The sequence below is a fragment of the Rattus norvegicus genome, chromosome 20, assembly GCF_036323735.1.
Source record: "Rattus norvegicus strain BN/NHsdMcwi chromosome 20, GRCr8, whole genome shotgun sequence".
NCBI classification, from domain to species: domain Eukaryota; kingdom Metazoa; phylum Chordata; class Mammalia; order Rodentia; family Muridae; genus Rattus; species Rattus norvegicus.
The window spans coordinates 41,824,629-41,852,028 of record NC_086038.1 but is presented as its reverse complement, the minus strand read 5'-3'; the positions used below and the strand labels follow the sequence as shown (position 1 = coordinate 41,852,028).

At 40.8% G+C, this 27,400-nt stretch overlaps 1 protein-coding gene across 4 annotated transcripts in view; it reads right to left on the bottom strand.

Annotated features, from left to right (window-relative positions):
• Hs3st5 (heparan sulfate-glucosamine 3-sulfotransferase 5) overlaps positions 1-27,400 on the bottom strand; it is a 310,766-nt gene that overhangs the window by 120,522 nt on the left and 162,844 nt on the right. For 2 of the 4 annotated variants that reach the window (NM_001106392.1, XM_017601623.3), the window contains one exon: positions 4,885-4,990. The exons of 1 other annotated variant lie outside the window; for it this stretch is intronic. The gene's annotated coding sequence lies outside the window, so the exon portion shown is untranslated. The remainder of the gene's footprint in view (positions 1-4,884; positions 4,991-27,400) is intronic. One more of the 4 variants, XM_017601625.3, reaches the window with a different exon arrangement.

Sequence of the window (27,400 nt, the reverse complement as noted above, 5' to 3'; positions counted from 1 at the left end):
GCAATCCCACTGAAATCAAGGACTAGAAGAAGCTGTCCACTCTCTCCCTACCTATTCAATGTAGTACTCCAAGTCCTAAATCAGAAAACAAAAAGGAGGTCAAAAGGATACAAATAGGAAAGGAAAAAGTCAAAATGTGACTATTCACAGATGATATAATAGTATACTTAAGTGATGCCAAAAATTCTACCAGAGACTCCCAAACCTGATGAACAACTTCAACAAAGTGGCTGGATATAAAATCAACTCAAACAAATCAGTAGCCTACCTCTTCTCAAAGGATAAACAGGCTGAGAAAAAAATTAGGGAAATGACACCCTTCACAATAGTCACAAATAATATAAAATACCTTGGTGTGACTCTAACCAAGCAAGGGAATAATCTGTATGACAAGAACTTCAAATCTCTGAAGAAAGAAATTAAAGATCTCAGAAGATGGAAAGATCTCCCATGCTCATGCATTGACAGGATTAATATTGTCAAAATGGCCATCTTGCCAAAAGCAATCTGCAAATTCAATGCAATCCCCATCAAAATTCCAACTCAATTCTTCATAGAATTAGAAAGCACAATTTACAAATTTATTTGGAATAACAAAAAAAAAAAAAAAACCCCAAGCAACAACAACAACAACAACAAAGGATAGCAAAACCTATCCTCAACAATAAAAAATCTTCTGGGGAAGTCACCATCCTTGACCTCAAGTTGTATTATAGAGCGATAGTGATAAAAACTGGATGATATTGGTACAGAGACAGGCAGGTAGATCAGTGGAACAGAATTGAAGACCCAGAAATGAATCCACATACCTATGATCACTTGTTCTTTGACAAAGGAGGTAAAACCATCCAGTGGAAAAAAGATAGCATTTTCAACATACTGGTGCTGGTTCAACTGGTGGTCAGCATGTAGAAGAATGCAAATTGATCTAATCTTATCACTCTGTACAAAGCTCAAGTCCAAGTGGATGAAGGACCTCCTCATAAAACCAGATACACTCAAACTAATAGAAGAAAAAGTGGGGAAGAGCCTCGAACACTTGGGCACTGGGGAAATTTTTTTGAATAGAACACCAATGGCTTATGCTCTAAGATCAAGAATCAACAAATGGGACCTCATAAAGTTGCAAAGTTTCTATAAGGTAAAGGACATTGTCAATAGGACTAAACGGCAACCAACAGATCAGTAAATATCTTTACCAATCCTACATCTGATAGAGGGCTAATATCCAATTTATACAAAGAACTCAAGAAGTTAGACTCCAGAGAATCAAATAACCCTATTAAAAATGGGGTACAGAGCTAAACAAAGAATTCTCATCTGAGTAATATCGAATGCATGAGAAGCATCTAAAGAAATGTTCAACATCCTTAGTCATCAGGAAAATGCAAATTAAAACAACCCTGAGATTCCACCTCACACCAGTCAGATGGCTAAGATAAAAACTCAGGTGACAGCAGATGCTGGGGAGGATGTGGAGAAAGAGGAACACTCCTCCATTGTTGGTGGGATTGCAAGCTGGTACAACCACTCTGGAAATCAATCTGGAGATTAATCAGAAAATTGGACATTCCACTACCTGAGGACCCAGGTATACTGCGCCTGGGCATATACCCGAAAGATGCTCTAACATATAACAAGGACACATGCTCCACTATGTTTATAGCAGCCTTATCTATAATAATCAGTAGTTGGAAAGAACCCAGATGTCCCTCAACCGAGAAATGAATACAGAAAATGTGGTACATTTACACAATGGACTACTACTCAGCTATTAAAAACAATGATTTCATGAAATTCATAGGCAAATGGATGGAACTAGAAAATATCATCCTGAGTGAGGTAACCCAGTCACAGAAAAACACACATGGTATGCACTTACTGATAAGTGGATATTAGCCCCCAAACTGGGATTACCCAAGATACAATCCACAGACCACATGAAGCTCAAGAAGGATGACCAAAGTGAGGGTGCTTCAGTCCTTCCTAGATGGGGGAACAAAAATATTCATAGGAAGAAATACAGAGACTAAGTTTGAAGCAGAGACTGAAGGTAAGGCCATCCAGAGCCTGCTCTACCTACATATACAGCCCATATACATCCAGCCACCAAACCCAGACACTATTGCTGATGCCAAGAAATGCATGCTGACAGGAGCCTGATATAGCTGTCTTCTGAGAGGCTCTGCCACAGCATGACCAATACAGAGACGGACATTCGTAGCCAACCATTGAACTGAGAACTGGCTCCCCATAGGACTAATTAGATAAAATATTAAAAGAGCTGAAGGGGTTTGGAACCCCATAAGAACAACCAACCAGAGCTCCCAGGTACTAAACCTCCACCCAAAGAGTACACATGGACAGACCCATGGCTGCAGCTGCATATGTAGCAGAGGATGGCCTTGTTGGGTACCAACTGGGGGAGAAGCCCTTGGTCCTGTCAAAGGTTGGCACCCCCCCACCCCCGTATAGGGGAATGTCATGGTGGGAAAGTGGGAAGGAGGGGAAATCTCTTATAGAAGCAGGGGGAGGGGGAATGGGGTAGGGGGTTTGTGGACAGGAAACCGGGAAGGGGGATAACTTTTGAAATGTAAATAAAAAATATCCAATAAAAATAAATAAATAAGAAAAAAAGAAAAGAAAGGAAAAGCAGCTTGATTTCATGTTGAGCTAAGGCTAGAAACCCTGGTACCCTGAAGGGACAGTAGGAGCTTTGCATGATACCTGATCATCAGGTCCCTGTCACTAGCTCCAGCCCTCCACAGATTTGTGCCCATCAGTCATGTAAAGACAAAGTTCCAAGCCCCTCTACAGGTCAAGTAGGCTCAAGACAGATCTCCATTCTAATGAGTTACCGAAAGGCCTGAAGGCTTAGCCAATTAACTTTCCTTCCCAGACAATCCTCCCTCACTGTATTTAACCTGAGGCCTACTTTGAGAACTGGGGTATGGTTTTATTCATCCACTTTTCACCAGGACAATAAAATGCCTTAAAACCATAGACTGCCTCCTTTTTAATGGGATCAGCAGCGGGGAGCCATGGAGAAGGCCTTCACCTACAGAGCCATCTAATCTGCAGTAGAACACCTCTCTGTGCTCACAGCCAAAGCCAAGCCAATCTAAACCCAAGCCTGCAGCTGTCATGCTAAGCCAAGATCAATCCTCCAAAGCCAAAAACTCTCCCCTCGACCAGCCGCTGGAGCTCCCCCTTACCCGCCTCGGCCCTGGGCTTGATCCAGCCCGTGGAACCCCACTCCATTCTCAGCTCTTCTGCGGCTTCCAGTGGTGCCTGGATGACCGAGAACCTGAGAACCAGATTTCTCCATTCCTGGCCTAAGTCTAGGGAGACCTCGAGCCTGCTCCATCTGTCCATTGCCTCAGACTGTCCCCACCCTGGAGCGGTGTCCCTGGACTTCCCTCCAGCCCGACCCCTGCCTGGCAATGGTGTGTGGTAAGCAAGGTCAACTTCCCATTCCTGCCTCTCCCCAAGCAGCCATACCCTGTGGCAGAGCAGACACAGGATCCCAAAACCCTACACTGGCCTGTTACTATTTCTGCTCTCAGTGTGCTCAACACAGTAGGCTATTTCTGTTTCTTTGATCTTTGTTTTCTTTCTCGCGTTTAATATCTTGACCATTGCCTCCCATGAGTTTGACCATTTGCGGACTTAACTGCATCGGTATTTATCTTACTCACAACTATTTGGCCGATCTACTTTTAATCTCTCTCCCTATTTTACCTTACTTAGTCTTAGGAGCAATCCAACAATATGCATAGAATTTGTCTTTTATTTTTTAATAGGATGTGGCTCGTCAAGGCTCACGGGTTGAGGCTTGCTCTCCGTAGGAAGGTCTCAGCACTTTGAAATGAATAGATTGTGTAAGTTTTCACTCAACCATGACTAAATCCTTCACTGGATTAATAGTATGATATAATTGTTGAAACATGTTGGAAAGTAGAGACAGGCTGGGGAAAGGAGGTTGTGGACATGTGTCTTTAAAGGATTCATCTTGTCCTGGACCCATCCTCCCATGCTTTGTTTTCTGCCTGCCGTGAGTTGCTAAATGTTTCCTCACCAAGCCCTTCCACCATAGTAATCTTCACCAACTCGGAAACAAGGAGTCAACTGACCATGACCCATAATCACTGAGACTGTGAGCTAAAAATCAAACTTTCTCTTTGAAGTTGTTTATCTCTGGTATCTGTCCCAATGGTAAAAGCTTGCCAACACTCTTTTTTTTTTTTTCTGTCAAGTCTTTATCAATTTTTTTTCTTTTTTATTAACTTGAGTATTTCTTATATATATTTCGAGTGTTATTCCCTTTCCCGGTTTCCGGGCAAACATCCCCCTCCCCCCTCCCCTTCCTTATGGGTGCTTGCCAACACTCTTATTATCCCTGTTCTTGGAGACCAGAAAATTAAAGAATAGAATGTTTTACCATATACCCTTAACATGGTCTGAAGAGAAAATGGCTGAATGAGTGAGCAAACATATCTACTTAAAATATGTCCGCTCTTAGTCTGTTCATCTTCCCTATCATAAGACAAGGAAAGAGTTACTTGGGAATATTGTCTAGCTAGTACAGACATCAAAGACAAAGGCTTTCTATATTCAAAGAAGTAATGATAGTTTTCAGCAAGGAGGAAATGGGAATATTGAAACTAGAGAGTGAGAAGAGATTGACAATCATACTGTAGAATAGCTCAAAAGACCAGGGAAGACCTCGTACTGAACACCCACTGAGAGGTTCTGCATAGACACTTCTGTGTGCAGGCAAGCATTGTTGAAGTACTGTTCAGAGTGCTGGTGGGGCAGCCGGTGAGGATGGCCATATGTGAGTGGAAGTGGAGAAGGTTAGAGGGAGGCCCTCCATACACATACCTACATTCAGACACGCCTCAGTTACTCCAGACAGGATTATCTGGCTAGTGGTTGTCTCATGGCCTCGTTTCACTTCCTGGTTGTCCCGTTCCTCCTTTGTAAGCACCTGGGAAATGATTATTACAGTTCGATTTTAAAATCCTTTCCTCTAGTAGCTGTGTTTACACACACACACACACACACACACACACACACACACACACACACACACACATTTGTGGAAAGAGACACAGTTTTGATGGTAGACAACGTTTCTGCCATGGTCATTCTAGTTATTTTTTTTAAAAAAAACCAATTTATTGATAAGAACCATAAATCGCAATGTGCATTTTAACCCTAGAGTACAATAAACAATTACTCATTCTTACTTGATCTGGAGGTGGGGATAAACGTGGGAGACTCCCACATATACTCCAAATAATGTTCTTAAGCAGAATTATGTTTCCTATCTGGAGACTGAGGTTTTGATGTGAGCATAACTAAATGTACTCTCTTTAAAAAATCCTACATTTTCTGCATCTTTGTGCTGACCTTTCAAGAACGCAGATGACTCTCCACATCAATCATGCTCACCTTTGGCTAGAGGCTACCAGGAGACTGAGGAATTTTCTAGCTACAGAGTGAATGTTTGAATCTGAGACTAAAGTTTTCTATGAGAGAGACTGCAAACAAGGCAGGGATGGGTTAGATCCCTGACTATATCTGAACGACTTTCTGAGGGTGACAACTATTAAATCTGGTTACTGCATAATCTGTACATAGATTATACAAAACTAACACATCACTAAGTTCCAAAGAGGCCCCCAAATCCATCTTTATTTGAATACACAATATTTAAATAAATATGAAACACAAAGGAAACATACATCCAGAGAAACACATGAGCGCGCGCGCGTGCGCGCACACACACACACACACACACACACATACACACACAGAGAGAGAGAGAGAGAGAGAGAGAGAGAGAGAGAGAGAGAGACTACATTTATAAATTCTTTTTGATTGTTTTATTCTATTAATTGTAACAGATTTTGCTCATACTCGCTTCTCCTTCCACTACTGTTCCCAGGTCCACTCTCCTTTCTCTACCCACCCAACTTTGTGTTTTATTTTTACAAAACATCCATACAGACCAATTTAGGCTGCCCAAATTCTTGGATATGTGTGGTGTGCCATTGTAGAACCATCAGCTTACCTGGCTGCACGCTTTTATTTTTTCCCTCCTTGGGTATTTCTTATTTACATTTCAATTGTTATTCCCTTTCCAGGTTTCCAAGCCAACATCCTCCAACCCCTTCCCCCCTCCTCTTCTATATGGGTGTTCCCCTCCCCATGCTCCCCCCATTACCGCCCTCCCCCCAACAACCATGTTCACTGGGGGTTCAGTCTTGGCAGGACCAAGGGCTTCCACTTCCACTGGTGCCCTTACTAGGATATTCATTGCTACCTATGCAGTTGGAACCCAGGGTCAGTCCATGTCTTTGAGTAGTGGCTTAGTCCCTGAAAGCTCTGGTTGGTTGGCATTGTTGTTCATATGGGGTCTCAAGCCCCTTCAAGCTCTTTCAGTCCTTTCTAAGATTCCTTCAACGGGGGTCCTGTTCTCAGTTCAGTGATTTGCTGCTGGCATTAGCCTATGTATTTGCTGTATTTTGGCTTTGTCTCTCAGGAGAGATCTATCAGGATCCTGTCAGGAGTGCAGGTTCTTGTCAGCTTGCACTTCTTTGCTTCATCCATCTTATCTAGTTTGGTGGCTGTATATGTATGGGCCACATGTGGGGCAGGCTCTGAATGGGTGTTCCTTCTGTGTCTGTTTTAATCTTTGCCTCCCTATCCCCTCCCAAGGGTATTCTTGTTCCCCTTTTAAAGAACAAGTGAAGCATTCGCATTTTGGTCATCCTTCTTGAGTTTCACGTCTTCTGTGTTAGAACACTATTCTTCCTTCTCCTAGCAGCTGACAATTTACAGTTAAATATACATGTTGTTTTAAGAAAAGCCATGGATCTAAAAAACAAACTTGACTAATATTAGCAATGGACCTTATTGAATTTGTTTATATTCACTGATTAATATATTGTCATAAATGATTGACAATTCTTCTATGTGAGTTCTTGTCAACCCTCTGCCATGTAGTACCTGTGGAACCTAGAATTATAAAGCAATCAAGGAAGAAAAGGTGAGCCCAGTTACTTTGGGGTGGGTCACACGTCCACTCTGCTTACCCATTAGTCAGAAAACCAAAGTCTTGGTGCTTGTGAGAAGTTGGCATGTTCCCAGGCCTGCTGAACTCAGTAAGTAATAAAACAAAACTCCAGCTACTCAGCTCCTCATTCTGTTTAATAAGCTAGATTTATTTTTCCGAGATCTCCGATAAACAGAAATAATTATAATTACGAATAATTAAAATGCTAAACCGAAGAGGGCTCTCGACATTCACTGCGCCATGAGCTGGTCCCTGGAGGGCAGCATCTTCAATTAGTTCAGTTTTACAACAAAAGATACATGTGACAATCAGTGATTGCAGGTATTCACCTCAAGTAAGAAAACAAGTTAATTCACTGTAAAAATCACCTTCTTTCAACTAGTTGGTGCCCTGCTCTCTTTGGTGTTCAACGTCTGTTCTAATTCGAGAATATAGAAAAGCACCAGATAGCAGAGGGAAGACTAATTCTGCCGTAGAAGCTGTGAGTGGATGCATGCCAGATTCATCAGTTATTCTTACTGGCCTTTGGGGAAGGTAATCAGAAACAAAAGGTGAGGCTTTGGATAGTCAGCCCTGGGCTGGGAAGATGGTTGAGATGAAATCATTTGCGGTGCAGATGTGAAGACTTGGGTTGGAGCCCTGGAATGCACGCACCCTGGACATAGTTGCATAAGAGGCAGAGACAGGAGCATCTCCTGGAACTCACAGGTTAGTCAGTCCTGAGCACACAGCAATGCATCGCAAATCCTGTCTCAAAGAAAGAGGAAGGTGAGGACAAACATGCCGGGTTGCCTCCTTGCTTCCACAGGCATATCATAGCACACATGTGCCTTCACTCACATGTATACAACACACACACAAACACACACACATACATGCATGCAGGCATGCACACACACATACACATTAGATAAAAGGAAGTTTTTTCAAGTGTGTTTCATAAGTTATATGAATATATTTACTTAATTCACAACCTGTCATTGATGCTTCAAAGCTAGATCTTACTACACAGCCCAGGCTGACTAGCCTTAAAATAATAATCTTCCCACCTCTACTCAAGTTCTGAAATTCCAATCATCACATTCTACACTCTAGCATTCATTGTTAGTTTATGCTAGATGGCTGCTAAATAGCATTGTTAGGAACTAGCAGAGTAGAAAAAGACTACGTACAGACATATTTATATGGCCTCTCAGATATAGCCTTAGAGCTATGCATGCCTATATTTTATTAAATGAAGTGGATTTTTGTGTGTCTATGCTATTTCTCATTATTCACCAATCGTAATCGGATTTTCTTTAAAGAATTAAATAAATTATTTTGATTTTTTATTCAGAACTCTTTCTATAAGTGTATTTATGCACACTCACACTTGTAGCAAAATGCACCCATTTTCTTTTCGTACTATTTTTTTTTTTTTGTCTCCACTTATTACTACTGCGGCCTATTGGGAACTAACCGAATTCACCATGTTACTCAGATTCGGCTCAGGAAATTTTGATAATTCTTTTTTTTTTAAATTTAGAGAATACTTTATTAGTTTTTGTAATCAAACCCATGTAGATAAGACCGTACATATTTAATACAGTGTGTTACCCCTGTACAAATGGAAAAAACTTAAGTTCAACATTTCTAGACCAATATGGCTGTTAATTTCTGTACAGTGCCAACTCAACACAGTAAACGGGGATACTTTTTTCCAAAGTTGACAGCACAGCTAAAGTTTCAAAAAATTCAAATTATATATCTGTATATATATATTTATATTTATATAAAAAGACCAATAATAGCAGTGTGTTATGCATCAACAGCAGCAACAGCTTTTCCAGGTTCTGCAGTCATCTGAACAAAACTGTAGAGACATCCAGCACACTCCATTAAAAAAAAAAGTAAAAAAACAAAACCCGAGAAAACAGCACAGTTCTGTTACTCTTGTGGTACCTGGCAACATTTTTTTTTAAATTAGCTTCTCAATCATCATCTGGAAAGAAAACATTCTGAGCAACATCATTAAAAACAGCTCTGATAAAGCACGGTCACTACTACGTATCATAAAGCAGGTACAAGCTATTTTACATCCACAGAGGTATGATACAGTACTGTCCTACATCTATAATACTAGAGGATACAATTTAAAAGGCATTATTTGAGACTTGATTCTACTTTTCCAGCAGAGGGCCCAAAGGATGGTGTGACACAGCTTTGTAAAGAAACATACTCTAAACAGGATTTCCTTTCACTAGTGGCACAGTTCTAAGGATTCATTCTCTCCATGAATGTCAGCTAAAACCGTTATTAAAAAAATGAAATATCCCTAGAACAAAACCGTATAACCACTGGATTCACATGACGATGACCTAGTGGAGACAAGCTGGACCTCACCTTACCAACAAGCTATCAAATCTGTTATGTTTAAACAGTGAGACCTCCAAGGAAGGAGATGGCAAGTAGTGCTTCAAAGCTTCGGACCACAATCAAACACAGCATCCTTTTCAACAGAAGCAGAAGCTCATCTGAATATGCTCAAGGATGCTGACATCAACATTTAATCATCTCCTCACTCATCCAGGAAGAAGGGGAGAACAGTTACTACTGTACTTTATTGTGTTCAACCAAATCACCATGTTACAAAAATAGCAAGCTGCCATAATAAAAAATAAGGCTCCTCTATCCAGCACCAGATAGCATCATTTTACTTTCAAGCCTAGAAATTACACACTTGTATGTAAACCAGCCGAAGATGAGGATTGAGAGTTCATCTTGGATTTTTCCTTTGATGAAGTGTCCTTCCTTATCTTTTTTGATGACTTTTAATTGAAAATTGATTTTATTTGATATTAGAATGGCTACTCCAGCTTGCTTCTTCTGACCATTTGCTTGGAAAGTTGTTTTCCAGCCTTTCACTCTGAGGTAGTGTCTGTCTTTGTCTCTGAGGTGTGTTTCCTGTAGGCAGCAGAATGCAGGGTCCTCATTGCGTATCCAGTTTGTTAATCTATGTCTTTTTATTGGGGTGTTGAGGCCATTGATGTTGAGAGATATTAAGGAATAGTGATTATTGCTTCCTGTTATATTCATATTTGGATGTGAGGTTATGTTTGTGTGCTTTCATTCTCTTTGTTTTGTTGCCAAGATGATTAGTTTCTTGCTTCTTCTAGGGTATAGCTTGCCTCCTTATGTTGGGCTTTACCCTTTATTATCCTTTGTAGTGCTGGATTTGTAGAAAGATATTGTATAAATTTGGTTTTGTCATGGAATATCTTGGTTTCTCCATCTATGGTAATTGAGAGTTTTGCAGGATACAGTAACCTGGGCTGGCATTTGTGTTCTCTTAGGGTCTGTATGACATCTGTCCAGGATCTTCTGGCCTTCATAGTTTCTGGTGAAAAGTCTGGTGTGATTCTGATAGGTCTGCCTTTATATGTTACTTGACCTTTTTCCCTTACTGCTTTTAATATTCTTTCTTTATTTTGTGCGTTTGGTGTTTTGACAATTATGTGACAGGAGGTGTTTCTTTTCTGGTCCAATCTATTTGGAGTTCTGTAGGCTTCTTGTATGCCTATGGGTATCTCTTTTTTTAGGTTAGGGAAGTTTTCTTCTATGATTTTGTTGAAGATATTTACTGGTCCTTTGAGCTGGGAGTCTTCACTCTCTTCTATACCCATTATCCTTAGGTTTGATCTTCTCATTGAGTCCTGGATTTCCTGTATGTTTTGGACCAGTAGCTTTTTCCGCTTTACATTATCTTTGACAGTTGAGTCAATGATTTCTATGGAATCTTCTGCTCCTGAGATTCTCTCTTCCATCTCTTGTATTCTGTTGGTGAAGCTTGTATCTACAGCTCCTTGTCTTTTCTTTTGATTTTCTATGTCCAGGGTTGTTTCCATGTGTTCTTTCTTGATTGCTTCTATTTCCATTTTTAATTCCTTCAACTGTTTGATTGTGTTTTCCTGGAATTCTTTCAGGGATTTTTGTGATTCCTCTCTGTAGGCTTCTACTTGTTCTCTAAGGGAGTTCTTTATGTCTTTCTTGAAGTCCTCCAGCATCATGATCAAATATGATTTTGAAACTAGGTCTTGCTTTTCTGGTGTGTTTGGATATTCCGTGTTTGCTTTGGTGGGAGAATTGGGCTCCGATGATGCCATGTAGTCTTGGTTTCTGTTGCTTGGGTTCCTGCGCTTGCCTCTCGCCATCAGATTATCTCTAGTGTTACTTTGTTCTGCTATTTCTGACCGTGGCTAGACTGTCCTATAAGCCTGTGTGTCAGGAGTGCTGTAGACCTGTTTTCCTGTTTTCTTTCAGCCAGTTATGGGGACAGAGTGTTCTGCTTTCGGGCGTGTAGTTTTTCCTCTCTACAGGTCTTCAGCTGTTCCTGTGGCCCTGTGTCTTGAGTTCACCAGGCAGGTTTCTTGCAGGGGAAAAGTTGGTCCTACCTGTGGTTCCAAGGCTCAAGATTGCTCGTGGGGTACTGCCCAAGTCCTCTCCGCGGCGGCAGCAACCGGGAAGATCTGCGCCGCTCTTTCCGAGGGGCCTCCGTGCACCAGGGTTCCAGATGACGTTTGGTGTTTTCCTCTGGCGTCTGGATGTGCACAGAGTGCAGTCTCTTCTGGTTTCCCAGGCGTGTCTGCCTCTCTGAAGGTTTAGCTCTCCCTCCCACGGGATTTGGGTGCAGAGAACTGTTTATCCGGTCTGTTTCCTTCAGGTTCCGGCAGTGTCTCAGACACAGGGGTCCTGCCGCTCCTGGGTCCTCCCCTACGGGAACCCAGAGGCCTTATACAGTTGCCTCTTGGGCCAGGGATGTGGGCAGGGGTGGGCAGTGTTGGTGGTCTCCTCCGCTCTGCAGCCTCAGGAGTGCCCACCTGATCAGGCGGTGAGGTCTCTCTCCCACCTCTTTTCGTACTATTAAATGGTATTTATTACTGATATTTTTCTTAGCTATAATGGGACCAAAATAAATTTTCAGTTGTAAGCACATTAGCAAGTAGTAAGTGAAAGTTTGCATCAAAGACTCCAGTAAACATATGTCTCCATTCAGATTCACCATATTATGTGGCCACCATGACCCTGCAAAGACTATCATTTACTATATGTCACACAGAAGAGATAACTTAAGCCATTCACTCAGTAGAGGGAAAACTCATCAGACACGTGGTGCCAATGGCTTCTGAACACTAAACCTGAAATTATTGATTCTGCTTTTTAATGCCTGTACTTGTATTTAACTGAAATGGTTACTTAGATGTCTAAAGATATTAAATTTACACACAATTGGCTAAAGTTTGTTGCTGCTGTGTCAGCCATTTGGAAACGACTTAGTTTATAGGAACATTCAAAGAAGGGCTGTAAAATGGAGTAGTAAATGGTTCAGAATCAACCTGTATCCTTTGTTGATTTCATCTGTCCCCTCAGAGTTTATATTAGGTATGACTTGAGATCTCCAGCACAGCTAATGTATAAGAGAGCCAGATGCTGACATGCCCTTGACACACTACTTAGGATACATACTATAACATTGTAGGCAGCGTATGACTAAGAAGAAAACGATGCCGATTATAGAACGGCTGTGAGCTTTAGAAATTAATTTGCTCTTAATACATTGAAGAAGACCTTCTGACCTTATCAAATCATTCATAACAACAATGTAACCAGAAACTAATTTCAAGGACATTATTTTTTTTCTAGGGCCTTCCCAGGAGTGTAGTCAATATACCCAGTGTCATTCCATTGAAGAAAACTGAATCAACGTCTCCTGGCTTTTATCAGTTTCAAATAGCTTCTTGACTGGGATCGGGACTTTGTGCCCACTTTCCCTCATTCACACTGGGAATGTCTGGTGTGAGCTTGAGTACATTTTTAACTTTAAGTTATGTAAATCAACAGTATGATCTACATACATGGGAAGTAGGAGTACGTAAGCCATGAGGCAGAACAAGTTTCCTGGGCAATCAACGCTGAGGATCATCTAAACCACTCCAGTAGCCACCTGCAAGGGGTTTCCTGTTGCACTCAGTCACAGTCCACACTGTGTTGAGAATAAAAATCCGTGAAGCAGTGAGCACCTGGCCATTTATGGCTCTTGGTACTGTTTATTAGATTCTGGATATGACCAGGGCACTGAGTTAAATAAAGACTTAATGAGGTCATATTAGGACTGTTTTCTAGACGAATGGGTCAAAGCTTGGAGGAGTCAAGGCATTCCTTTTACCTTTAAAAATCAGTAAGGCATGGAGGTAGGTGTCAAAATCTCACCCCAGAGCTCACTGACTCCAGGCTCTACTTCAGCGGGCTGGGTGAGCATTTTCAATGGTAAGATCCTAAGTACTAACACCACCACCTCTTCTACGTCAGCTTCCTCCACAGCCAAACGCTTCTCCCTCGCTGTAACATTGCAAGTTAAAGAAGACGAAAGGTAGCACATTTGTTTTGAGCATTCACAACTAAGATTTGGTACTATCATAATCGTAGTGTTCTCTTGTTTTAATTCAATTTCTGTCGCCATTATAACACACTGATCTAAAACAAGTTGCAGGGGACTGAGTTTATTTCAGCTCACAGCTTACAGTCTGTCAATGAAGGAAGTCAAAACAGGGACTCAACTGAACCTGGATGTAGGGACGAAAGAGGAAACTGTGGAGGAATGTTGCCTACTGGCTTACTTCCAGGCCCACATTTAGCTTTTTTTCTTATAGCTTCTAGGAACCCATGGGCTGGGCATTCCCACACCATTCAGTAGTCAGTAAGAGGCCCTGGATAGGTCCATAGAGTAATCTCAGTTGAGATTCCCTCTTCTAGCTATTTCAAGGTGACAATCATCAAGGTTAGCCATTAGAAGTCTATTAGAAATTCCACCCACAAGCACATCACTTAAAGCCAGAAACCTTTCCTTACCCCCATAGATCTCATGTTAATATCATCATACAACACATAACACCAGTTTTAAAAGTCTCACAATCTTTTAAGAATTTCAATAATTTAAAAGCTCTCCATTCTCTTAAGAATTCTGATACAGGGACTGTGGTGGCTTGAAGGAGAAATGTGCCCCCCTCAGGCTCACATATTTGAACCCTTGCTTTGTACTTGGTGGGGCTGTGTGGGGGATGATGTGGACGCTTTGTTAAGTTCAGCCTTGGTGTAGGGAGTACATTACCCGCAGCTGGCTCTGAGAGTTTAATTAGGTCACGTTCCACATCTAGTTTGCTCCCTCTGCTTTGGGTTTGCAGGGGACAATGTGATTTCTGAGCTTCCTGAGCCTGCCTCCATGCCTGTTGCTTGCTGCCAAGCTTCCCCTGCCATGTTTGAATCCTATTCCCCAGGAACAGTAAAAACAAAATAAAAGCGTTTTCCTCCGAGTTGTGTTTGGTCACAGTAATTTTTATCACAGCGACTGAAAAGTAACACACAAGCCTTTTCCTGCCAGAGACTGCAGACTTTTCTAATATGTTACTAAACCTCAATCTTTATAGTTGGGTGAGGAATATTTGTTCTCATCCTTCTCTGAAGTACTTAAAGCCTTCGCACGATCCGTACCTCTACCAATGAATGACACTTTAGGGGATGTTAATTGACAGCAGGCAGCAGTCAAGTGGCTGGAATCTTTCTCTTTGTCACTTGAACTGCTCTGTGGCATTGCAGGGTATTTTTGAACTCTACTGAATCTCAAAGACCTCAGATACCATCTGTTTCTGTTGCTTGCCTTTGCTCCCTCTGCTTACCTGGGCCCGTTCCCTGCACAGAATGTGGATGGTAGGTAGAAATTACTCTCCTAAGTAGAGATGAGCTTATTTTGTTGAGATCAAAGATAGTAAGTTATTGATTTTCAGCTTGACATTTCAAATACCAACCATTACCTTAACTCTGGACATCCTTAGAAGACCCAGAGCATTGAAACCGTAGCAGAAGAACTGCAATGTGGGACCACTGAGGACACGAGACTGACATGCAGGGATACCTGTCTTCTTAATCTTGTTAAGGTCTTTATCATCTGTCCTCTCAGTCTTTCCTGGCTACCATCTTACCAGAGGCTATAAGCCTTTTAAATGACTGGGATGGGACACTTCTAGACAGCACAGGTCAATATGTCAAATTTGTACTTCATGGAGAGACAGTGCTGTTAGCTGCAACAGATGTTTGTAACAGATAAAGGAGTGGTTGCTTCCTATAGTATACAGAGCTCGCTGGTAGACAACAGTTAGGTGTATCTTCACGATGTCATTGCAAGTGTTAGCAAGTCTGCAGAGAGTCCATTTGAAAGAGACTCAGGGCTAGTTTTAGTTTACATCAAATTAGAGTTATCATGAAATAAAACTGGCAATTCTTTGGAGAGAGAGGGTTTTAGAGCCTCACAAAACCCAGTAAAGTGTAGATGAGGCTGACGGTGGTGACCAGCAGTGAGATCAGGCATTCTGTGTTTGCTTTGGAATGTTAAGCGGGTTGGATTCTTTTTAAAAGAAAACATTTCATTCAGAACATTCTCCCATGAAAGCTCTCTTTGACGAAGTGTCATTTTTTGATATATTAGTACATGTCTGCCTACATTTTATATTCAAAGACAGCAAGCAGTGTTTGAACAACTTTTGACAAGCCCAGGGAATTAAAGCACCATAGAGGTGACTCTTTTAATGTGGTTCTGTAGCCCATTTTGTGTTCTCTATGATGTACTTTAGGGAAAGCTATAGCATTTTCAATTATGTCAACTTATGTTTGAAAAAGTACGGAGCAATTAGAGGTGAGTATTGAGAGTGGCAAAGTTACCTCACGAGCAAAATAATTTTTAAGCACAAAATTCTGATATTTGTTGAGAAAGAGAACCAGAGACATGATATGAATGAATGAATTATGAATGAGTAGAAAAATAAGTCAAAGATGTTTCTAATAAAACATCCAGGGGATCAGAAATTTCAGCTACCTCTTAAATACAGTTATGTATTAAACTATACACTGTCCTCTATTTGTTCCTAGTAGAAACTTCAGAAAGAATCTCTCAGTCACACCAAGCTGGCATTTACAGGAGCTATCATTCCAAATGTCACTCCTGTGTCCTTCGGTTAAACTATAGAATGGACGTCCTGACTACCTTCCAGCCGCATCTGTCCATGTGTCACCTGCGTGGCTCATCCACACGCCTTGCTTCCTTTCACTTCTTGACTGTGCCAGGCTTTTCCACCACCTGGATCAGTCAGATGATCAGTAGATGGCTTTTTACTGGTTTGGTGACAGCTGGATGTCACTTGCTTTCAGGATGAGGCCTCTGGCCATTGTTTTACCTAGTATCCCTCCTGTAGCTCTTCAGGAACTTCAGGGCTTGCCCATCATAGTCCCTATAATACCATGGTGATTGTTTCTTTTCAAGGCCACATCTCCAACAGACCCTAAGCGCCCTGATGGCTGATGATTTTGACCTTTCCTGTATTGTTTGTAACCATTCTTGGGTTATTTCAGGGACTTTTAAACTCTTTGTTATGAGGACAAATGCACAGTGGAAGGGAGAAGTTTATGAATAAGATGCATTTTTAGATTTCTTCCCCTTTCAATGATAGTGCAGATTGCTAACTATAGCCACATTAAGAAGTAGATTATATTGGTTTTCCCATGTTTACATGCCCATTTGTCTGTTTCATTTAGCTAGCAATAAGCTTCCCATTTTCGTCTATGGGCATTCTCACCGTCAAACCCTTCTTCAAAGAAAAGCCCGGGTGGGATAATCTGAGCATGAGAGGTGCTGCCACAGAACACCATACTTGGGTTTGAGTTTAACGTAAACAGTAGAGACAACAAGGCAGATTACGAAGACCAGAAATAAAATTACGGAAATGAAAGTCTAACACCTGAAATTGCTGAATGTCTTTCTTTAATGGTCAAGTCATTATAGTCTGAGAATGCTTCCATGAGTCTTGTGACTAATAAAGGAGAAAATTCAAAATGTGCACCAATTACTCTGTCAAGGAAAAGGAACTGGAGAACAGATAGCTGTGCACACTGTTACCAGACGATGAGATATAGCAATCGATACTCTCTTGAAAGGTTCTCAAATCTAATGAGGCAGCTGTGGATAACTAAATTAAGATGGTGACCAATTCAGGGGATCAGTTCAGGGCCCTTAGCCTCCAAAATTCAAATAAGTAGTCAGAGTGGGATGGCATTAGCTGACCTCTGCAGACCACCACTGGAATACAGACGACATCTGTAAGCAGGTCCAAAGTAACATCAGAGCCTAACAGCTTCCGAATTTCACACATGCTTTGGCTGAGGGGGCGGGTGGCTGTGTGACACATGGGGAGGGGATGGGTGGGCAATACTTGAAGGAGGTTAGTACAACCTTTACTCTTAAACTTACCTCAGAAGTCAAGATTAAAAATACAGTGAGTTTATGGAATGTTTTCCTCTACAATATAAAGTAATTTAAAAACAGCTTTTATTAAAAAAATTATTAGATATTATTTCTTTACTTACAATTCAAATGTTATTCCTCTTCCCAGTTTTCTGTCCATAAGCCTCCACTCCCTCCCTTCCCCCTTTCTATCCCATCCCCTCCCCCTCCTCCATATGGGCATTCCCCCTATACATCTCCCTTACTGTTCCCCCCCATATTCCCCAGTACTGGGGGGTCCAACCTTGGCAGAACCAAGGGCTTCCCCTTCCACTGGTGCCCCAAGAAGGCTATGCTCTGCTACAAATGCAGTTGGAGCCCTGGGTCAGTCCATGTATAGTCTTTTGGTAGTGGTTTAGTCCTTGGAAGCTCTGGTTGGTTGGCATTTTTGTTTTTATGGGGTTGCAAGCTCCTTCAACTCTTTCAATACGTCCTCTAATTTCTCCCAAGAGGGCCCTGAAAAACAGCTTTTTTATACACACATTAGTTACTCAACACAACTGCTCTTAGCTTTCTAGATTGGGGCTGGCTGGCTGGACTGTTGTATGTAGAGGAGATTCTTCTGGGTTTTTTTGTTTGTTTGAGTTTTGCTTTAGTCTTTGGTGTTTGTTTCTTAAGCAATCCTCCTGTTTTGAAACACTTCAGAATACTTTCCTAAGAGCACACAGAGGTCTGCTTGCTTTTGCCCTTTTGTAGGCTTCCTGGGGCCATCAGGTAGCCTGGAGCACATCATTGTGGGTGAATTTAGCAGTGAATGTGTAGTCCCCACTGAGCGACTGCCTTTTCTTTATTGAGCTATGCTTTCATCTAAAGGATTTCCATCCCACTGCCCTTCCTTTCCAAATGTTCTTGACAACAATTCTCATTTCAAACCGACTCTATGGAATCTGCGGTTTCCATACTTTTTCTGGCAAAACATCTCTTATCAGATCAGCAGAAACAATGTGAAAACATCTGTCACAGTCATTTCAACAGTCTTTCAACTGTCACATTCTACATAAATGATCCGTGGTTGCAACACGGCCCCTGAGGAAAGACTTCTTTTCTTTCTTCTTTTTTATACCAGGGAGGACATTTAATTTGGAAGTTTGTAGCTCAAGCTTTTGATACTGGCACTTGAGAGGCAGGGGCTGGAGGTGAGTTTGAGCCCAGAATATAATAGACCCTTTTTCTTGTTTAAATTATTGAATATTGAATTGAATATTCAAATATTAAATTGAACAAATATTTTTGTTTCAACAAAAGGAGAATGAAATTTGGAAGTTTAGTAGGTAGACAAAAGTTAAGAGAAAGGTTTAAGTGAGTGTGTTCTGGGAGTGTCTAGACACAGAACACACACCTGAGGCTTGTGACAGTAGGGGGGACCTTCCCGACTGAAACCTAATGTCAGAGTGGTAAAGGCCTCGTTTCAGGAAGGACTTTTTCAAGAACAGCAAATGCTGTTGAAAATGTAAATTAGAGAATCTGTAAGAGAAAGCTGTGTGTGTCATGTGCAAAAACTTAGTTTTTATTTTTATCTTCAATCAGAACCAAGAGAACAGTTTTGAAAGAGCTAATATTGCTTTCCATTCACGCAGAGCTTTCTGTAGAGATGCACGCCTACTCACAGGTATAGACAACATTCAATCAAACTCCACAGGGAAGAAGATGAAATGAGTTAGATTGGCACCAAAGTTGTCACCAGATGCTCACTTAAGGCACAGGATGAAATATCTCCCCTCACCCCATGCCAAGCCCCAAACCAAGGAAAGATAGAATTTTTGAACATATATAGGTTTTTCAAAAAGCATTGAAAAGCCTATTTATAACATGCACTATAAACCTATTTTTGATTTTTAACGTACCAGTTCTTTTCTGTGTTCTTATACATTTTCAGGAAGCCTTGGCTTCCCAGGTGAGTGAGTCTCTCATGCCTCCAGAGGTTAGAATTCTGTTCCCAAACCACTCTGTCTTCTGCAGCTAGTGACAGCCTATCATTTGCAGCTATTGGTACAACTCAAGTTCTTTTCCAAGAGCTTGAAACTTGGCATGTGCTTTTCTAGTCAATTTCCGGTTCCCATCGCCACACCTTCAGTCCCAGACCATGGGGTAGCACACATGTAACACCCATATTCAAGGTAGCAAGTGTGTATCATGATCTTGTTTACATTCTATGTGAAAGGAGACCACTAGACATAGCTAATGATAGAAACCAATGTCCTGCTATCCAGATATATTTGAATCTTCATAGTTTGGAATTAATATAGATCACATAGTGGTAGGTATTAGAATTACTTGGGGATTCCCAAAATTGGGGCATTTGTAAAGTGTGTGTAGTACTCAAGTAGGCTTCCAGTAGATTTAAGCACTCTGTGGCCCCTGATGCAGAGCCAAATGCAGCTTAGCTAAAGTTGGCAGTAGTCTACCTTCAAAGGAATGGGGCAGAAGCTTTTACTGTGTTGTAACCACATTTGTAGCTCTCTCTGTTAGTATCTTCTTAGTCTCAAGAACAAAACAAACACCAAGGAGGTGTTGACTCAGATCCATGTGTCTAGAACTTACTGTGCCCGCAAAAGACGTAGTCCTGAGAGGGCTTCTGCTATAAAAGGAGTCTCCCTTTGGTAAGAGCTGCGGAACACTCGCAAGGCTGTACTTAATGTGCCATTTGAAATCACAAACATGCATCGAAAGCAGCAAACTGAGAACTTCTATTTACCATGATCCATGGGATAAGTGCAAAACTGAAATGATGCTTGTCCGTAGCTAGCCAAAGTCATGCAATTGTGCATTTACGCTGGAGATAAAAGGGCATGCAATACCTTGTTCCAAATGAGAAAAAAATGGAAGAAGTTCAGTTGGTCTTCAACTTCAGCAATGTCTGTAGCAGTAATTTATTTGCCATAATTACGTATCCACTGATACTTTGAAAAATATTTTCTCTTACTTTAAAAAATTTATTCAAGTATGCAGTGGTTGACAGGTGGCACAAATACCTGACATAGTTCTTTTTATTTTGAATTTTATATGCATGAACGTAGGTTGCCCCAAAACAATGACGGAAAATGAGGTCTAACTATAAAACCAGAAAAGGCAATTTACTTTATTACCTTTGCTATAGAGATATTCATTTGTGAATGGATATTTAGGCAATGAAAAACGGTATATTCCTAAATGGGGGACATTTTTAACGTGTGGGCATTATGCAAGTAGGTCTCCAATTTGGTATTTACTTTGGAAGTTTTTGCTCAAGGACTTGGCAGACCAAGCCATCAAAATCTATGTATTAACCAATCTTGCACATGACTGATAAGAGTGATGCATGCCACAAACAAGAAAAATCATCATGAAATTAAACAAAAATCTCTCTAATTTCTTATGCAGGAAAAATTTAGCATTTTAATTTGCCCCCAAAGTCAGGAGAGAAGTGAATGATGGCAAGAGGCAATGGAAGAGCTCCCTTCCCCCTGTGGTGTAGCAGTTTCTTCAGACATTGAACATTGGGAAGCTTTATTAAACTGAAGGAGATAACTCAAAATAGCTTCAGAAACACCCCTGAAACTGTCCTGATTCCTGGGGTTCCTCCCTCTCCAAAAATGTATAACCAGTTAAATCTTTAGAGAGTCATTTTCAGATAAGACAAGCTGAGGAACTTTTAGAGAAGACAAACTGAGAAAGGGGAGGGAGGGAGGAGGAGGAAGAAGGTGAAGAAGATAACAAAGAAAAAGGGGAAGAAGGCGAAGCAGGCAAAGAAGAAGGGGAAGAAGAAAAAGAAAGGAGGAGGAGGAGGAGAGAAAGAAGAAGAGAAGGAGGAGGAAGAGGAGGAGGAGGAAGAGGAGGAGGAGGAAGAGGAGGAGGAAGAAGAGGAGGAAGAGGAAGAGGAGGAGGAAGAAGAGGAGGAAGAGGAAGAGGAGGAGGAGGGGGAGGAGGAGGAGACACTTGGAAAAAGCTTCAACTGTACAGCCTGCAAAAAGCCAAGAGAAGCCAAACTGCCTAGGAGGGAGACTAAGACCAGCTGAACTGCCTGGAGAGGTTCAGACCAACTGAGCTACTGAGAAAGGACATCTTCCAACCTTCTGACTGCCTGAAGGCTGTACAGTATGCTGCAGGTTGTACAGTATGCTGCAGGTTTCCAGCCTTTGTGAATTGTCATCTATGGTGGCTGGGTTTTGGTGATACAGATATATTTGTGTCATTTGTGCTCCTGTTAGTTGCCCGAGATCTATACTTCTGTTCAAGATTCAAGAAGTTGGACTTTGGTACTATTCATACTTCGGTTTGATTCTGGTTCCACATCACCTGTCCAGTATTAGTGTCACATTCTTACCTCCGTTAGATGGTTTTGAAGCTACCCAGCGCATGCTTCTAGGAACACCAAGAAAGCAATCCCGCAGCACAAATGAATCATAGTCCATTTCTACTTTTCTTTTTGCAATTTTTATCACATGCATGTGTGTGTTTGTGTGTATCTCTCTGTGTGTGTACACATGCATGCCACAGCATGTGTGCGGAGATCAAAAGATAAATTGCAGGAGTCATATCTTTCTACTATATGGGATCTGGGGATCTGACATGGATCCTTAAGGCTTGGCAGCAAGCCAAGCAAGGTTCCTTGGTGAACCCTTTTACCACCTCTTCAATGTATTTTAAGATCCTCTTCACCCTACACAAGATAAAATCTTTCAAAAATATGGGAGAGCAATATATCAAGAAACACTTCTTGTGTGCTAATGGTTTTGTTTTTTTTCCCATAAGACTCTCTTTAGAATGATTATTTCATGTGTATGGATGTCTTTGCACCATATATGTGCAGTACCCTAGCAGGCCAGAAGAGGGTGTCACATTTCCTGGGATTGAAGACTTTGGTGAGACACCATGTAGCTGCTGGGAATCAAACCCTAACTCTCTGGAAGAGAGGCCAGTGCTCTTAACTATGGAGTTATTTCTCCAGCTCTGAGGCTCTTGGGCTTTTTAAAGAACATGAAGAAAGGCTTTTAGAGAATAAAGTTGATGGATGCCTTTGTACAAAATGCTGCAGCCAACAATAATCTTTTTCGCACTTTTGAAAAAGAACCATTATTTACCAAGTATGCGACAAGCTATTTGGCAGTATACATTTCCTTTGTTTTAAGGATTTGCCAAATCGGGGTTGGGGAATTAGCTCAGTGGTAGAGCGCTTGCCTAGCAAGTGCAAGGCCCTGGGTTCGGTCCCCAGCTCCGAAAAAAAGAAAAGAAAAGAAAAAAAAAAAAAAAAAGAAAAAGCATTTGCCAAATCCAGTCCAGGAGCTGTGTGAATGACTTAGACAATGGCTTGGACATTGAGTGTGGGCATATCTGGAAACCTGTCTACTCATGGTTCTTCTTAGGAGCTTTGAAAATTAGGGATGGAGGCTCACTGAAAGAAAGCTTATTTGCTATTCTTTGGGTATCTTGGTTTAGGTTCATAAGTAGACACCCCCTCTCGAATCCCTCTTCTCTCATTTTGTTCCCTCCCTTTTCTATCCTCCCTCCTCTCTCCATTCCTTATTCTATCTCACTTTTTTGTCCTTCTCTACCTAAATTATCTTGCAAAATTTCATCTTCAGAAACAGTCCCACTGGGAGATGCAGACATATGATTTCTTGTAATTCAGGGTATACCTGATGTAACAACACAATTTATCACACTTCTCAGATCACATGTCTAACTGACACATTTGCTACCCTTGGTTTTCTGAAGTGTTTCGACTTTAATAGTTATGAGGTTTACTATGCATATCTATTGCATAAAAGTGCAATGTGTATTGGATTGGAAGCACTGTTAGAACTCTCTGTAGACAAGCCATTCTGCTGATGGGTTTTTCCTATGATAATCTTTCAGGGGTTGATAGATTTTTCAGAACATTCTTCCTTGCCAGGCCATTATCGATCAAACTCAGCACTGCATGGATGAGCACAGACTTAGAATCATGCACACAAAAATTTTTACCCATGTGACTTGGAGAACATTTGAAATTCATGCAATACATGCATAAAATTATTTGCTTTTCTTTGTCCATGGAATCTTTGATCTACAACTAGAAGAAATTTTATACACACTATGTAATGTTGAAGTGTCTCTAACATATACTTATAAATACAACTATTCATATGGTATTTTCCCATCTCAAACTCTGCTAGGAGCTCTTGTGCATGTGCACATGTGTGTGTGTGTGTGTCTGTCTGTGTGTTTATGTGTCTGTGTGTGTGTATGTGTCTGTGTGTGTATGTGTCTGTGTGTGTGTTTGTGTATGTGTGTCTGTGTATATGTCTGTGTGTGTCTCTCTGTGTGTGTGTCTGTGTGTGTGTCTATGTATGTGTCTGTGTGTGTGTGTGTGTGTGTTTATGTGTATGCATTGCTCCATTGGTTTTTAAACTGCTTCATTTGCTTTATATCTTAAAGTAAAAAAATGAACTATATTCCACAGAGCTCCCAATATATAAACAAGAGTGTAAGTGCAAGGCCACCATTTAAAGCAAATTCAAAGCACGTATTTCATCTGCATTACAGTATCTATAAGAACTTCTTGGCCATGGTGTAACAAATTATCATTGTTAAATTTCCATATTATTTATGAATATAAAATTATTCAGATATGCTACCCCTATGCTGCTAATAGGCACACATTTAGACAATATGCATAATTTCAGCAATTCAGTTGTGTAACAGATATTTTTACTAAATGACTGGAAAAGTAATTATTTGCAATAATTGGATGTTTAACGTTTCCTGTTGCTGAGAAAAACTGTTATAACTAGTCTAATTTAATTCTCTTTTTAGTTTTTCTTAAAAGGCCAACCTGTATAGGGAAAAGGTAAAGAAATGTCCTAGGTCCAGCACTGGACACATGAGTTACTGCTTTGCCTCTGGCATTAAGGAGCTCTGAGAATTGAAAAGATTACTTAACCTCTGGAACTGAGTTTTCTTGTCTTTGAAGGAGAGGATAACATAAAATTAGATGAGCTCCTAAAGTCCTTAGAGGTTTGCTCAATTTGTGATTCTAAGAGGCTATTCCTATACTAGACTCAAAACATGAGTCTTCATGAGAAAGGAAGACAGGAAAGGTTATCCACAATGAATATTATCTTTCCTATGGTTACAGCAACTAAACTTTGTCCTTATTAAGTGACACACTCCAGGTAGCATCCTGCAGTCATTCAGCTTGCAATGACTACTTTTTGTTGTTGTTGCTTTGTCATCATGACTGGGCCATGAGTTTCCCACATTAAACATTATTTCTTCATGTTTAATCTTAGGGTTTCTCAAAATGAGTTTAGCATTTGATCAGGTCAGTTCCATAAAGGAGAGTGGCCTCCATGAAGAGAACATAAATATGGAAGTGAAGATATGTTTCCTTTCAGTCTGCTTGAGCAGGGGCACTGATTCTCTTCTGCTCTTGTACGTTTATTCTGATCATCTTTCCGGGCTCTGAGTTATTTGAACACATCTTGAATCGAACTTTTAGCTTCCCTGGGTTTCTAACTTGTCTACAATGTGACTTTTCTCTCTCTGTAAGTACATAAGCCATTTGGTGTGTGTGTGTGCGTGTGCGTGTGCATGTGTGTGTGTGTGTGTGTGTGTGTGTGTGTGCGTTTGTGTGCACAGTCTTTTATTTTGAAATATTAGAAAAAGCCAAGATTATCATCTCGAAAATTTTAAAGATGATCTCCATGAGGACTGAGCAAGGGAGAATAGAAAAAGAGCCTCCATCTTATCAGAGCATATAGAAATACAGAAGGGTGGCAAAAGTACGATGGAAAAGAATGTTCTGACAGAATAGCAGATGGAAATCAGAAACACATCCCTGGACACAGAGAACAAGCAATCCATACTATAAGGTGTCAACAAAGTTGTCTTAATTGTGGTCATAGTCAAGTATTTTTTGTACAAGATAAAATTTTAGAGCAATTAAATTTGATATTTATCTGGGAAGATTTCTTTTTTCCTCTTTTATTAAAAATAGATTTTTTCTCACATATTATTCTGCTTACAGCTTCTCCTACTTCTACTCCAGCTGACCACAGTTCCTCCCCATCTCTCTTTCATCTGGATCTACCCTCTTTCTGTCTCTCATTAAAAAGCAAACAGGCTTCTAAGGGATGATAATAATAAAATAAAGTATAATAAGATAAAACAAAAGTAGACAGAAAGGCAGACTCATTCATTCACATACTCAAGAATCCTCTAAAAACACTAAATAAAACAAACATTCTAGTGAGGATGTGAGTACGGGACATTCATCCATTGCTGCATGGGAGTGCAAAGGGGTACACCTACTGTGGAAGTGAGTGTGGGGCTTTCTCAGGAAGATGAGAATTGGTCTACCCTAAGATCCAGTCATACCACTTTTGGGCATGTACACAAAGGAAGCTTTGTCCTACCACAGAGACACTTGTGAAGTGAAAATTTCTGGTTTCTTCGGAAACCCATTTGTGTCATGTGATATTTTTCTGAAAGCTGTCTTGTGAGAGGATGTTTTGCCAAAGCAGACACATGAGATGGCATGTGCTGTTTTGCTGCAATGGACACTTGAGAGGTCATGTGAGGTTTTTTTGAGAGAATATAAATAGAACCCCACAAACAATGAAAGAATGCTCTTGGATTGTGAAGCTGTGTAAACATCACTGGTCTTTGCTGGTCTTCATAGAGAGAAATGGGCCAAAGAACTTCTTGTGGTATTCCAGCTAATTCTTGCCACTTCCACTGACTCATGTCGATTCAGCAGAGTCTTGCAGTTTCTGCCTGATCTAATCACTGCTATAGATTTTGTGTTTGCTATTGGACTTGACTGCTGGTATCCTGACAAGAGTGGAACTGTCCCAAAGAACTACTAAACAATTTCACAAACCCTTTTCCTATTAACCATGTTCCTCCCCAACTTCTAGTCAGTGAATTAGAAGGGAGGTTGAAGTGGTCAGGAACCCTAAGTAAAGTAGATTTAGAAAATTTTAAGCCTATACATTTCCTCAACGATGCTCATAAATGGCCTATTCATCATAACCATAAATTGGAAACAACTCAGATGTCCCTTGACAAAAGAATGTATAAAGAAAATATGGGACATTTACACAATAGAATATTGTTCAGCTGATAAAAATGACATCATGAAATTCTCAGGTAATAGGATGGAACTAGGAAACATTACCCTGAGTGAAGTAATCTCGACCTGGAAGACACATATGGTATGTATTTGCTTACGTGTGAATATTAGCTTTTAGGCCAGTGATAACCAAGACACAATCTGTAGATATGCAGAAGTTAGGTTTAGAGTAAGGGACTGAAGTGGGCTAGATATATCTCTCTAGGAAAAGGAAATTGAATAGGTAGTTATGTGTGCATGGGGGAGTACTAGAACAGGAGGATCAAGAGGGGAGAGACAGTCAAGAGGGGGACAAGGGAGGAAATACAGGGAGCGACAGCTATAATTAGGGGGCATTTGAGGAGTAGTATAGAAATCTAATACAGTAGAATCTTCTTAAAGTTAAAAACATATATGAAGTCAATTTAAATGAAATCACCAAGTAATGGAGGAGGCAGAGTCCCACCTGGCCATTTCTTGTCACCAAACAAAGCTTGCAGTTCAGGGATTATGTTACATCTAATTGCATTGTTGGTCAATGAGGTCCTATAAAACCCCCCAAACAACCCAGGTGGTTGCCAAGACTATAGGTTGCTGTACACAAATTGGGAAGATTCCTAAGAAAAGTGTGTACACAGTAGCTTGGATCATTGTTATTGCTCATATAGTGAAATGCAAGATGGGAGAAATGTCCTAAAGACATAATTATTAATCAAAAGGAAATAAAATCTAAGGATTTCATAAATCCTCAGACTGAATATTGGAGAGATTGTAGAAGGAGAGGAGGGGGAGGGGAGAGGGAGAGGGGAGACAAGCAGGGGGAGAAGGCAGAGAGCTCTCTAGTGTAGTCTGGAATCTGTTTCATAAAAGAACAGTGAAG